Here is a 15,665-nt window from a genome sequence, read left to right on the forward strand (position 1 = left end):
CCATTCTATTAAGAAATTCAAATGGTGTTAGCTCTTATCTTTCTTCGAAATTTTTTAAAAGAGTTTGTCCTTCTTTGAAAACTCAAAGAGTTTTTATCCTGAAATAGATATTAGTCGAAAGTTAACATCTTGAAATAATTATTTGACCCTCACCGGGATTTTTTCCTCTTTTACCTATTATGTCAACTAGTATATTAGCCAGCACGTTGCATGGAGGCTTTTTTTCTTTTTCTTATAAAAATATTAGTTATGATTGGTCGGAAAAATTAGCCATCAGACTGAATTGATAAACTTACCATATCTAATAGAGAACAGAGCCTCATAAATTATAAATTTTATAGCTATAGAAAAATCTTTTAGATCTAAAATTCCTGCATACTTCTAATGCTGTTTGCATAAATGATATTTGTAAAATGCTTGACAAGCTTACCATGTCTAGTAGAGAACAGAGACTCATAAATTGCAAATTTTATAGCTATAGAAAAATCCTTTAGACCAAAAATTCTCAAACCTGACAAAATATTATGCTTCTACCAAAATTGAGCTTTGAACAGAGCTGGCTGAAGGATAAGGCCATCAAAGTCATTGCTTTAGGCCCTCACTTGCTTTAGACCCTCGGGCCCCCTACTAGTAGCCATTCATCTCCACCACGTCCACCTGCGAGAAGATGAACGATGCCCTAATAGCTAAATCGTAGCATAGGATCAACACTGGCTTCACGGTATCTCATAACATGGTGTTGCTGAAGATACGTCGGAGGAATGTTTGACAGCTGCCGTTGTCTGATCGTCGGAAGATCTTACGAAGAAGGCCCTTCTCATCGGAGATGACAAGATGGGAGTGGTTCTTGGTGAGGAGGTGGAGGGCATCGTCGGCGAAGAAAAGCAGGTGCCCGTTGGAGCCACAGGTGAAAAGCATGGCAGCGAGGATGCCGCTGGCATCAGATCCAGTACACAAGGTCGAAGAAGTCGACAATCTGAGGGACGGTGGGGTTGCCAAAGAGATTACAGAGGGAGGCCTCAAGACAGATGAGGGCGACATCGATGAGGAGGCCGTCGAAGGCACTGACGGTGCCGCCGTCGATGGAGAGGATATGGATCCATCCGATGGTAGTGGAGGCCTTGAGGGGTGTCTCTGATGGGGTTCCAGGCTTCTAGTGGCAAGGAAGGGCTTTGAGTCTCCCCGCAAGGAGAGGCAACGGCTTCGACGGTCCACCATCAATTTTTTAGCCTTTTCCAAGTCGCGATACACGTGAGCGGACGATGCGCTGGAAGAAATAAAAATGCGTCTGCTGTAGTTAATACTTCCATTTTAACAATGCCGACATATTCTCTCACTTCCCAAATTAGGTCCCAATTCCCAATCAATCGATGGATTTATGCTTTCAACCTTTTATTGAACATAACGGTTATATTTTTTTCCTATAATATCAATTTTTTTAATTTATAATATTTATTTCTTAATTCTTCTTTCTTTATTCTCTTTACTCATTTTTAGTAGTACTTTTTAAGATTCTAATTCATACTTTCTGTACTCCTGTACGAGACAATTAGTTGATTATTCATCTTATTTGCAATCAGTATTCAATAATCAGGCATTATTGTTCTAACCTTTATAGATTTTTATATTTAATTTAAAATTTATATTATATTATTATATTATTTTTATTTTATTTAATAATTGATTCATTAAATTAAAAATTTTGATTGTTGATCTGGTATTTGCCATTTAAAAAATATAAGATAATTGTGATAGCTAAATTTTTTTGATAATTCATAAAAAAATTTAAATATGTCAACTTAAAAATATGAATCTGATTATTTAAAGCTTCAAAAAAAAAAGAAAAATTGAAAGTTTAATTCAATCTCAAAAAAGAGCTCTTGATAAATTTTTTATAAGTAATAAAAATAATAAATCAGAAAATATTGATGAATATTTCTTAAATGAATAAGTTAATAATATTTTAGAGTTAGATGATAATGACATACTAGAATAAGAAGAAGTCAATAAAGAGATTTAAAATGATCCTCAAACTCATGATGAAGGGAACTAACCTGTTAATTTAAATGATTGCATTCTTAAAAATATTTATAATCTAAGTTAATGAATAAATATTGATACAAATTTGAGAGATTTATTAGTAAAAAAAGATCCAATTAGAGTTAAGGATATAAATTTTTCTAAAGATAGATTCTCAAGATATTTTTTTACTATATATTATATTCAAAAATTGACAATGGAGAGAAGCATGAAAGAAGATGGCTAGTTTATTCAAAAGACTTGGATAGAATATTTTATTATTATTATAAATTATTTAATTTTATTTTTAGTATAAATAAACTAGCTAATATTATTAGCACTAGAGATCGGAGAAATCTTAGTACTAAACTTAAGAGTCATAAGCTGAGTAATGAGTATATTATTAATATAAGTTCATAGATTGATTTAGAAATGAGATTGTTAAAAAATAAAATAATTGATAAAAATATTTAAAAATAAATAAATAGAGATAAAAAATATTAAAAAAATATTATTAAAAATTCTTGCTGTAGTAAAAATTTTTATAAAAATAATTAATTTTTTTATGAAAAAAATAAAAAGATCCATCAAGAAAATAATAAAAAAATTTTAAGTCTAATTGAAATGATTGCAGAATTTGATCCGACGATTCAGGAACATATTCGATATGTTAAAGATAATAAAATTCATACTCATTATCTTGGACATAATGTATAAAATAAATTGATAAATTTGTTAGCAAATAAAATTAAAAATAAAATTATTAAAAAAATTATAGAAGTAAAATAATTTTCAATAATACTTGATTACACTCTAGATGCAAGTCATTAAGAATAAATATTTTTATATTACGAAGTGTAGATATTTTATTAAGTCTAATTAAAATTATCAAATATTTTTTTGAATACTTAAAAATAGATGATACAACAAGAAAAGATCTTTTTGATGTCATTGTGAATGAAATAAAATATATTAAACTTGATATTAATAATTTAAAAGGACAAAAATATGATAATAGATCTAATATGAAGGGCAAACAACAAGGAGTATAAAAAAGATTTTTAGATATAAATCGTAGATCTTTTTATATATCATATGATTTTTACAATCTAAATTTAGTAATTTATGATATGGTTAATTCTTGTACTAAAGTTATATCATTTTTTGGAGTGACACAACGTATATATTCACTATTTTCATCTTCTATTAAATGATAAAAAATTTTACAAGATAATAGATCCGGTCTAACTCTTAAATCATTGTCACAAACATATTGAGAGAGTCATATTGAAAGTGTTAAAGTAATAAGATTCCAAGCCTTACAAATAAGAGATATTTTATTGAAACTAACAAAAGTTAGTGAAGATCCTAAAACTAAAAGTGAAGCTAATTGCTTAGCAATATATGAGCTTAAAAATTTTAAATTTTTATTAAGCATGACTATTTGATATGATATATTATTTACTATTAACTTAATTAACAAAAACTTATAATCAAAAGATATGCGTATTGATATTGCTATAGAATAACTAAAAGGTCTTCTTTCTTTTTTTGAAAAATATAGAGAATATGGATTTACATCCACTATGATTTTTTCTAAAGAAATTATATCTAAAATAAAAATAAAACCTAAATTTTATAATAAACATATCATGCATGGAAAGAAATAATTTGATGAAAATATTGATAATAAAATAATAAAATCTCTTAAAGAATCATTTAGAATTGATTATTCTTATATATAGTAGATCAAGTAATTTTTTCACTCCAAATTAGATTTGAATAGTTTAAGATTTATCAAAATATTTTTGATTTTTTATTTAGTGATAAAAAATTGAAGTCATTAAATAATGATAGTTTGAAAGAATATTATCTTAATCTTAAATATTTCTTAAAATATAATAACTACTATGATATTAATTTTTTAGATTTATTTTTAGAACTAAAAGTTTTAAAAGAAATTATACAAGTAGAAGATAATAATCCAATAGACATACTCAATCATATAAGAAGACTCGACTCTTTTTCAAATACATATATTATTTTTAGAATAATGTTAACAATTTCAGTAAGTGTTGCTTCAGTAGAAAGAAATTTTTCAAAACTAAAATTAATAAAATCTTACTTAAAATTAACAATGTCTCAAGAAAGATTAAATAGATTGGTTATATTATCAATTGAAAAAGGAATGTTAGAAAAATTTGATTATAAAAATTTAGTTAAAAATTTTATATCTCAAAAAGCTAGAAAAATAAAATTTTAGTAAAAAATTTACATAAATTTTAATTTTTAAAAAAATTATTTTAATATTTAGCTTTAGACCTCCATATGTGTTGGGCTGTCTCTGGCTCTCAAAATCTTAGGTTAATAAAAATACTATGTTTAGCCTTTATAAAATAAAAATATCAATTATAAGATATATTAATGAAAATATCAATTATTACTGCAAGGCTCAAAATCTGGAGTAGGATGGATCGAATCGAATGAAACTGGACTAGAGCAATCCTTACGATCTGATAAAAATTCCTCCAATCTGTAAAATCAGTCAAGAAACCAAATAGGGATCCTTCGATTTTTGATCCTCGGATGTTTAAATCAATTCGAGCCTTGAGAATAGAGATAAAAAAAAGTGGAAGAGCAAGAGAGATTGAATAAAACTAGAGGAGGACTGGGTAGGTGCTAAGATTCTGGCTTAGTTTCTTATCGGTAGAGGCTCCCCTAGTTTTAGAAAGCAGAACTTACGGATGAAGAATCCTTGACCTTCTATTTATAGAGGGATTGAGGTAATTGTTCTAGAGTTTGTTAGATCATTAGAGAAATTTGTTAGGTGGTTAAAGAGCCATCTGTAAATGAGCTGGCGTACAACTGTATATATGAGCTGGATATGAGATCATACCTAACTGTATCTACTAACTATACATGAGATCGTGGCCAGCTGTGGTTTGGTTGTAGAGGCCACCGTGGGCGCTCGTGGAATGATTAAGTCCGTCAATATAATAGTTCACTTCAGTAGATGATCGGGATGAAATAGAGACTAATCATAATAATCATCCCAGATATAAGAGGCACCTCGATTTAGGTTAGTAAATACCCAACCTGAATATTCCTTTATCAGCCGAGACTTGTCATCCCAGAGAAAGAATACCAGGGTGTCTCTTATTCAGGTCAGTAAAATACCGACCTGAATCTCCTCATCGATAAATTAATCTGTTGTAACTTGGTGCTTTGAGATTGATATCTCTTTGATCTTATATGATGATGTCATATATCTTGAGGCTGGTTTAGTGCACTAATACTTTCCTCCCACTTCCTATGTCCGAGGTAATAATTTTTTGATCGGACTAGAAAGTAGAAGTATCTTTATATTTACTATGTAGGTTGAATTTTAATCAATTTAGGAGATATTTGCCATTCAGATCGGATTTTACCAGCCAAAAAATTTTATCTCCATACCTGCTTTTTGGCCCAATTTTTATCGGTCAGGAGATCTTATCTCCATACTTACCTTTTGATCAGATTTTCACCAGCCAGGATATTTTATCTCTATATTTATTTTTTGATCTAATTTTTATTGATCAAAAGATCTTATCTCTGTATTTGCCTTTTAATCCAATTTTCCACCAGCTAAGAGATCTTATCTCTATATTTAATTTTTGACTCAATTTTTTTACCGACCAGAAGATCTTATCTCCGCATCTGCTTTTTTATCCAATTTTTCACTGGCCAAGAGATCTTATCTCCAAATTTATTTTTTGATCCAATTTTTACTGATCAGGAGATCTTATCTCTGTACTTGCCTTTTGATCTGATTTTTCATCAATCAAGAGATCTTATCTCCGTATTTACTTTTTGACTCGATTTCTTATCGATCATGAGATCTTATCTCTGTATTTACTTTTTTATCTAATTTTTCACCAGTCAGGAGATCTTATCTTCATATTTGTTTTTTGATCTAATTTTTATTGATCAGAAGATCTTATTTCCATACTTGTCTTTTAGTCTGATTTTTCATCGATCAGAAGATCTTATCTTCGTATTTGCTTTTTGGCTTAGTTTTTTACCAACCAGAAGATCTTATCTTCGTATTTGCTTTTTGATCTGATTTTTCACTAATCAGGAGATCTTATCTCCTTATTTGCTTTTTGATTCGATTTTTTATCAATCAAAAAATCTTATCTCCACACTTGCTTTTTGATCCCATTTTTCATCAATCAGGAGATCTTATCTCCATATTTGCTTTTTGACTCGATTTTTTATCGATCAAGAGATTTTATCTTTGTACTTATTTTTTTTATTTGATTTTCTACCGACCAGAAGATCTTACCTCCGTATTTGCTTTTTGATCTAATTTTTACCGATCAGAAGATCTTATCTTTGTACTTGCTTTTTGATCCGATTTTCCACAAGCTAGGAGATCTTATCTCCATATTTATTTTTTGGTTCAATTTTTTTATCGACCAGAGGATCCCATCTTCGTACTTATTTTTTTGTTCGATTTTTTATCGATCAGGAGATCTTATCTTCGTATTTGCTTTTTGATCTGATTTTTACCAACTAGGAGATCTTATCTCCGCACTTATCTTTTGATCTGATTTTTCACTGGTCAGGAGATCTTTTCTCCATTACTTTTTGGCTCAATTTTTTACCGATCAAAAAATCTTATCTCCGCACCTATTTTTTTGTCCTATTTTTCACCGATCAGGAGATCTTATCTCCATATTTACTTTTTGATCTGATTTTTATCGATTAGGAGATCTTATCTTCGTACTTGCCTTTTGATCTAATTTTTCATCGGTTAGGAGATCTTATCTCCATATTTACTTTTTGACTCGATTTTTTATCGATCAGAAAATTTTATCTTCATATTTATCTTTTGACCTGATTTTTATCGGTTAGAAGATTTTATCTCTATATTTACCTTTTAATCCAATTTTATTGGTTAGGAAATCTTATCTCCATACTTGCTTTTTGGCCCAATTTTCACCAACCAAAAGATCTTATCTCCGTATTTGCCTTTTGACTAAATTTTTTACGGATCAGGAGATCTTATTATCTTCGTATTTTATTTCAAGATTTTTTGGACTGATATTATCGTCACCTGGAATAGATGCATCGAGCCTTGAAAGTATCAAAATTAATTATTTGGTCGAAAAACGAAGCAATTTAACCTTTAGAAAAATGATTCGCCATATCTTTTTGCCATGATTGCTTGAAAAGGTATTTTTGAAAATATCCAATGAGGGCGCGCCAAATGTCGATGCTAGAATGGCCTATCAACTCGATCACAAATCAGATTATCGTGGCAACACCTGAAGGGGGTACACCTAATAGCCACCTGACAAAGCTGCCAGATTGATGCCATGTGTCATAAATCGGTCATGGGGCCAGTCAATCTGGATCGTTGGTTTACCTATAAAAGGTCATTGCCCCCCTGTCACTGTCCATTACCACTATTTTTTCGATGGAGGCTCTATCGGATTTTTTTTTTCTCTTAAAGTCTTCCTACCTTCAACATCCATCAGCCATTGGATAGAACTTGCTAGAATCAAAGAAGAAGGGCCTTTTTTCTTATCTGTGGGAGAGGTTTCGTCTCTCAACTTTAGGTGTCGACCTTCTCCTCCCGATTTCAATTGAGTTACCGAATAGTTTTCTTTTGCTTCTCTCTTTTCTTTACACTTCTTCCCATCCATCCCCTTTCATCTGCCTTTAGAAAACCTCTTGAAGAAAATATGCTTACCAAAGGGAGAAGGGGAAGAAGATTGTAGATGACCCCCATATTAGGTCGACTCAGCCCTTATTGACTATTGAGATAGAAAGTTCACCCTAGGAGAACCTTGATATTCATCCCGTAGGTGAAGGAAGTTCAGACCATAGTACAGAATCTCCCATGCATGGTCTCACAGATTACATCGGCCCTAAAACGGAGGGATCGATTTTGTCTGAGGAGAATCTCATGAACCTTAGAGAGAGAATGATGTATCCGATGAGTATGAAATGTTAGCACCGGGTCTAGAAGACTAAGTTTTTGAGCCCCCTGAGGGTTACATTACTTTCTATGATGAAGTCCTTCAGTCCGATCTGTGATTTTCATTGTACTATTTTTTCAGTAACATTTTTGATATCTATAGGGTTCATCCTACCTAGATAACTTTTTTGAATGCCATAAGAATGATCATAGTATTTATAATTATGTATAAATTCCTCCATATAGAACTTAGAATCTCCTTGTTTAGGTCTCTGATCCTTTTGAAAAGATATTCGAGTGAGAAGGATTGGTGGTACTTCTCATCTCAAAAAAATTATAAATTTGGATCTAGTCTTTCTTTTTCAATCTACGGCTAGAAAGGCCATTTCTTCTTTGTCTAGGCTCCCATTTTATGAGATTTTAGGACTTCCTGGGGGCATCCAGACATCAAGCATAATTTTAATGATAAAATTCTTTCTGAAGATGAGGTGGCTCATTTTGCCCTGATTACCACCGGAGTACCCAATTTATCTTCCCTAGTTATTGAACAGGCGTTGTATGATGTTGACATCAGCCTGTACTCACCTCGGGGTAAGATCGAAGTATTTTTTCTTGCCTTTCTTTCTTTTATATCATATATTTTTTCTTGACTGCACAACTCTCTTGATACAGAAATGAGGTTTAATCCAGATAGACTAGAGGAGATGAAAAGAAAGGATCAATCAAAACCATCGGACACTGATCCTGCACCAAAAAGAACCAAAGGTGCGGATCCTCTTCCTGCCTGGATGCCATCCCAATCTTCTGCCACCCCTTCTCTGACTAGTTTGGGGAGAAATGATACTCCTCGAGGCCCCCAAAATACTCTCTAGGAGGTATCAATTGAGTCTCTACCTCGTCAGTCAATCAAGGTGAGAAGAAGGACAATAGCCGGCCTATGGCCCCTTCCAAAGATCAAGGACGCAAGCCAACCACCACCCCATCCACTTCAGCTGAGGGAGATGTCATGGCGCAGATATCTCTTTTAGAGCGAGTGCGGTTGGGTCTTGATCTGCTTGAATCGATGCTTCTAATCGTTGACCTAGAGGCCCACCGAAAGAACAAACTGGAGGAAACTACCAATCACGCTTTCAAATTATATTTAGAATTTGTTAATTATATATTTCTTATATATCTATGATATTTTTTGATAGATGAAAGCCGAAAGATATACATATATGCTGTATTACATTCTGATACATAACATAGATTTAATGACGTATCAACTCAATTGGATCTAGGATGAAATCAATAGAATCCTTTTAGGTACAAAGAAATCATTCTCTTCTATGAATGTAGAAATATATTTTCTCTTTCTTTTCTATTCTATCCAAATCAAAGTTTAAATTTGATTTGGATAGAATAGAAAAAAAAAATCTAAATTTTTGTGTATACTAGATTAAAATAACAGGCACAAAGATTATTATTTTTATTTTTTCTAATTGATTTGGTAAAGTAAAATAAATCCATGGGAAAGAAAAAAAGATAGAAAATTTTTTTTTATGATCAAAAATTTATTCATCTTAGTTATTTCATAAGAAGAAAAAGAAGAAAATAAGGGTTCTATTGAATTTCAAGTAATAAGTTTCATGAGTAAGATACGTAGACTTACTTCTCATTTGGAATTGCATAAAAGAGCTTTTTATCCCAAAGAGGTTTATGAATAATTCTAGAAAAACATCAATGGCTCCTTGCTTATTTGTCAAAGAAAAATAGAGTCCGTTATAAGAAATTAATGGATCAGTTGGATATTCGAGAACCAAAAACTTATTAATTTAATCATTTGAATTTTTTTAATAGTTATTTTATTAGATTTTTTATTTTGATGAACCTCGTTTGAGGAATTCATAGAATAATAAATTAAAGAAGAAAAAATATGACTATACTAGCTACAAGAAAAGATCTCATGATAGTCAATATGGGCCCTCACCACCCATCAATGTATGGTGTTCTTCGACTGATCGTTCCCTCGATGGTGAAGATGTTATTGATTGCAAATTCATATTGGGATATTTACACAGAAGAATAGAAAGAATAGCAGAAAATCAAACAATTATACAATATCTTTCTTATGTAACACGTTGGGATTATTTAGCTACTATGTTCACAGAAGCAATAATGATAAATGCACTAGAATAATTGAAAAATATTCAGGTACCTCAGAGAGCTAGTTATATCAGAGTAATTATGCTGGAGATTTCTTCTCTTCTTTTTCTTTTTTTTTTTGGTCGATAAGTGATCGAGCTGAATCTTTACCTTATAGGTTGCTGTGAATCTCAACGTCATGTATGAAAATGTGGCCTATTTGCTGACAAGTAAGGAGGCCATGGATGCCAACCTACTGATTCTCCAAGAGGAGAAGAAGAAAGAGTCCAAACTCATGGTAGGGCTCAAAAATAAACTGAATGAGAAGTTGAAGTTGCTGAAGGAGAAGAATCAAAATTTTTTAGACCTTCAGCGAAAATATAATGAACAAAAGAAGAAGATTTTCGAGCTATACACCCAAACCGAGGAGAACAAAGAACTAGAGTCGAGGCTTAAAGAGGCGGAGAAGATCAATGAAGCTCACGAAAAAGCTATTGAAGCGCTTAAAAAGTAGCTTAAACAAGAGCAAGATAAGGTGGCAAGGGTAGTCGAGTTATACAAGACTTCTGAAAAATTCGAGGAGAAAGTATTTGAGAGCTCAGAGGGTGCATATGATTATACATTCAGTCAGTACCGCAATCTAATCAAGAAATTATATCTTGAGGTAGATATCACCAAAATTACTCTGAAGGTGGCCGTTGAGATGGGCATAAAGGGGTATCTCGAGCCGCCCACTGAAGCGACGAAGGAGCCAGCTAAGGAGTCAGATCGGGAGTTTACCGAAGTGAGTATAACTGAGGCCATCGTCATGGAGCCTATATCTACCATGCCTCCCACTAAGACTCAGGTTTCCAAGACCATCAAGAAACTGGAGTCCACTACAGCCGTAGGGCCTGCTACCACTGATGTTGCTGGAGAACCAGAGCGGACTAAAAAAGAATCAACAGAGAAGAATTCCAGCACTCCAATAGATATTTTGTAATATTCTTTTTCGAAATGTATAGACCCGATAGGGTTTTCATAATTTGTAACGGCCCACTGAGGGTCTTTCTATTTCCAAATGCCATGACCAAGTAGGGGTCTTTTCTTTTGTATTTACATTTTATATCAATGAAGGAGATATTATCTCATGTCCCATGATACGATGTGTATGTTTCTATTATTTGGCAGATTTGATAACTTGCTAAAATAAAGTAATGGCATATATTTAATAGTTCAACAGAACCAAAAGTTTTGATGATTTAAATCTTAATAGTCATCAATTGATTAAAGGTCAAGATTTAGATATACCTTTGCTTATATGGCCTTGACTAGAGCAGGCACAAGATTCGACCCAAAGATTGACATTTTCAAAAGAATTTAAAGACAATCTCACTCTAGAGATCAATATAGTATCATACTGGTTCGAGACTGGTGTAAGATCACTTCGATCTTGTGGTCGGCGTAAGACTCATTGGTTGATTGGGGGATCAAGCCCTTCGGGATTATACCAAACTAAAATCCAGAGAAATATCCGCATCCTCCAGGGCCATGCCGGATTGAAATCCAGAGTAATATTTACATCCTTCGGGGTCATGCCGGACTGAAATCTGAAGTAATATTTGCTTCCTTCGAGGGTATATCGAACTAAAATCTGAATCAACATTTGTGCCCTTCAGAGTTTTACCAGATTGAAATCTAGATTAATATTTGTATCCTTCAGGACTTTACCGGACTAAAATTCAAATTAATATTTGTACCCTGAAGGGGCTTTATCGAACTGAGATCCAAATTAATATTTGTGCTCTTTGAAGCTCTATCGGGCTAAAATCAGAATTAATATTTGTGCCCTTTGGGACTTTATCAATTCAGAGATTAGGTTTTGGAGATCTTATCTCCATTCGTACCTCTCGGGGCAGTACTGGACTGAAATCTGGATTAATATTTGTGTCCTTCAGGACTCTACCGAATTGAAATTAGGATTAATATTTGTATCCTCCGAGGCTTTATCAATTCGAAGATTGGGTTTAGGAGATCTTATCTCCATTCGTGCCTCTCAGGGCTTCACCAATCTGAGGGCCGAATATTGATAAATGGGAAAACACAATGTAAAAGAAAGGGCTCATTAGAGCATTTTTATTGACAATATTTTTTGAGATTTTCAGAATTTTAAGTGCGGAGAATAATAGATCCATCTAAATTCTCAATTCTATAAGCTCCAGGGTGGATGACATCGATGATTCGATGAGATCCTTTTCAATTGGAAGCTAGTTTGTTTTGTTCAGTAGGCTTTGAAATTTTTGCTCGTCTCAGGACGAGATCACCCTTTTGAAATGACTTCAATTTTACCTGGACATTATAATACTTAGCAATTCTCTGTTTATAGGCTGCCATTCTGATATGGATTTGTTCTCTCATTTCATCAAAAAGATCCAAATTGATCCTCAACCGATCAGAATTGATTACCTCATAAAAATTTCTGAATTTATTAGATGATAGGTCAATCTCAACTGAAATCATAGCTTCGTTCTCGTAGATAAGCCTGAAAAGAGTTTCTCCTATCGAAATTTGATTTATGGTTCGGTATGCCCATAGTACACTGTGTAGCTCTTCAGTCCACAACCTTTTTGCTTCAACGAGCCTTATCTTCAAACTTTGAAGGATAGTTCTATTAATGACTTCAGCTTCATCATTTGACTGTAGATGCCCAGCAGAAATGAGTCAGTGATTGATATGAAGCTTGGAGCAGAATTTTCTGAACTCGAGATTGTCAAATTACCGACCATTATCAGTGATGATGACCCAAGATAAATCAATCTGGCATGTTATAGATTTTTAGATAAAATCTTGCATCTTTTTCTCTATGATTTGGACTAAAGGTTTTGCCTCTACCCATTTTATAAAATAGTCAATGACTACCATCAGAAATTTTTTTTGGCCTGCCGCTATTGGAAAAGGCCCCAGTATATTTATCTCCCAAATTGCAAAGGGTCGGATCAAGGGGCGGTAATAGAAATAAGCTCTGTAGTAGGTTGATGTTGGATGTTAGCATATCTCTGGTATTGGTTGCACTTATTGATAAGATCAGCCACATCTTTTTGAATAGTTGGTTAGTAGTAACCTTATCAGATTACTTTATAAGCAAGTGACCTACCCCCCAGATGATTTTCATATATTTCTTCATGCTCTTCTCGGAGTGCGTAGTTAGCTTCAGAAGGTGTCAGACATCGAAGTAAAAAAAGAGAATAAGACTTTTTATATAGATGATCCTCTTGAAGAATGTACCATGAAGCTTATTTTTTAATACTTCTGATCTTGATCAGATCATTGGACAGAATTTTTTTAGATATATAATCTACTAGGGGATCTATCCAACTTGGCTCATAATCGATCTGAAATATAGAGAGCACATTAATACTAGGCCTATCTAACTATTCAATCAATACCTTCTAATTTAGTTTGAAAAAATTCGAAGTGGCGAGGTGCGATAGAGCGTCAGTCTAGATATTTTTCGATCTCGAAATTTGGAGTACTTCGAGCTTTTCCAAATTTTTAGATAGCTTTTTGACATTCTAAAGATAAGGAGCTATTGTAGAATCCTTGGCTTTAAATTGACTCCATACTTGACCGACAACAAGCTATGAGTCAGTAAAAATCTTTAACTTTCTGACCTCGAGTTTTTTTGCCATCTTGAGACCCACCATTAGGATTTCATATTCAGCACTATTATTGAAAGTGTTAAAATTGAATCTTAGGGCTTGCTTAGTTACGAACCCTTCAGGACTGATCAGAATCAAACTGGCACCACTTTTTTAAAAATTTGAAGCTCCATCCATATGTAGGATCTAGAATGAATCATCACTTTCAGAACTTGTTGGGATTGATCCATCATCAGGGACAGTACACTCTACAACAAAATCAGCTGGTATCTGATCTTTAACTGCGTTCCAGATCGATAGTGGATATCAAATTCACTGAGTTTAATAGTCCATTTGGCGATCCGATAGAAAGTACCAACTCTTTGTAATATCGATCTGAGTGATTGGTCTGTCAATACTGCAACAGTATGAGCTTGAAAGTAAGACCTGAGTCTCTAAGCTGTCATGATCAAAGCATATATTATCTTTTTAATCTTTTTATATCGGATCTCTACGTCTCGTAATAATTTGTTGGTGCAGTAGATGGGCCTTTGAATGCCCATTTCTTTTCGAATAAGAACTGAGCTGACTGCACAGGGTGAGATGAAAATATACATATATAGTTCTTCACATTCAACTGATTTAGAAAGAAGAGGTAGAGAGCTTAGATATTTTTTAAGATCTTCAAAAGTAGTCTGACATTCTTTGTCCAACTGAAGTTCTTGATATTTTTCAATATTTTGAAGAATGGAAGGCATCTTTCAGCTGACTTGGAAATAAATCGACTGAGGGCTGCCACTCGTCCAGTGAACTACTGGATTTCTTTGATGGAGGTCGGACACTTCATTTTCAATAGTACTCAAATTTTTTCAGAATTTGCTTCTATTCCTCTTTGATTAATAAGAAAGCCAAAGAATTTATCCGAGCCAACTCTCAAGGTGTATTTGTTAGGATTGAGCTTCATCCGATGCTTTCTAAGTTCTCTAAATATTTTCTTCAGATCGATAATATGTTGGTCTTCTATTAGAATTTGATACCTTGAGATACGGTTCATACTGAGCCCATAGCAAGATCTAGGACAATGAACAGAGTCCAACGAGCCAAGATCAGCCCAAATGGAGTCAAGATGAAGAAGATATGTATGAAAGAATGTGGCACAATCCATGGAGCGACGGAGGCCGACGGTGGGTCGATGGAGGCTGCAGTGGAGCGAGCACATGTGATGGTGCATGGGCTAGCCACGAGTGCTTGGCCCAATGCATGGACACATGGATGCGCATGGGTGCGGCCTAGGCCCAAGCGGGCATGTGCAGGCATAGCCCGTATGGATTTCTCATGCGGTCCATGCGCAGTGTGTGGATCGACGGTCCATGACGATCACTGTGGATCGATCGGGTATTTTTCATCTGATTTTACGCGGTCCATGGTGGACCGACGCATTTTCGGAGGTGCTTCTCGCGGTCTTTGCAGACTTTCGTGGATCAGGGCACCATTCGATGGTCCGAATGAGTTGCAATTAAGATCCATTGGTTCAGAGAGCTGTTTAGGTCCTGTTTGAGCTTTGCTTGAGCTCTTTACCAAGTGGGACTCAGATCTGAGTTCTTTAAATAGACCTATGGCAACAAAGAGCCATGTGTTGGAATGGTGGCTCGGCAGAAATCTGTGTGTACGAGTAGAGAGGGAGTTCAATAGTAGCGACAGACCCTGAAGCTAGGCACTGGCAGAGAGTAGAAGTAGGAGCTTTAGATGGATTATCAAGCAGCATACAGCGGTCATTTCAGGGATTCATGGGGTCTTCCTAGAAAGAGCTTTTGTGAAGAAGAGCTTTTTATTGAGAGAAAGATTGGGTGTACGAGGGTTAAGGATGTGATCTCCTCTTGTAATTTTTTTTTTCATAGTGAAGCTTGTATGCCCCATGGAGGTAAGTCTTTTAGCTAATC

This window comes from Elaeis guineensis, chromosome 10 (genome assembly GCF_000442705.2).
Source record: "Elaeis guineensis isolate ETL-2024a chromosome 10, EG11, whole genome shotgun sequence".
NCBI classification, from domain to species: domain Eukaryota; kingdom Viridiplantae; phylum Streptophyta; class Magnoliopsida; order Arecales; family Arecaceae; genus Elaeis; species Elaeis guineensis.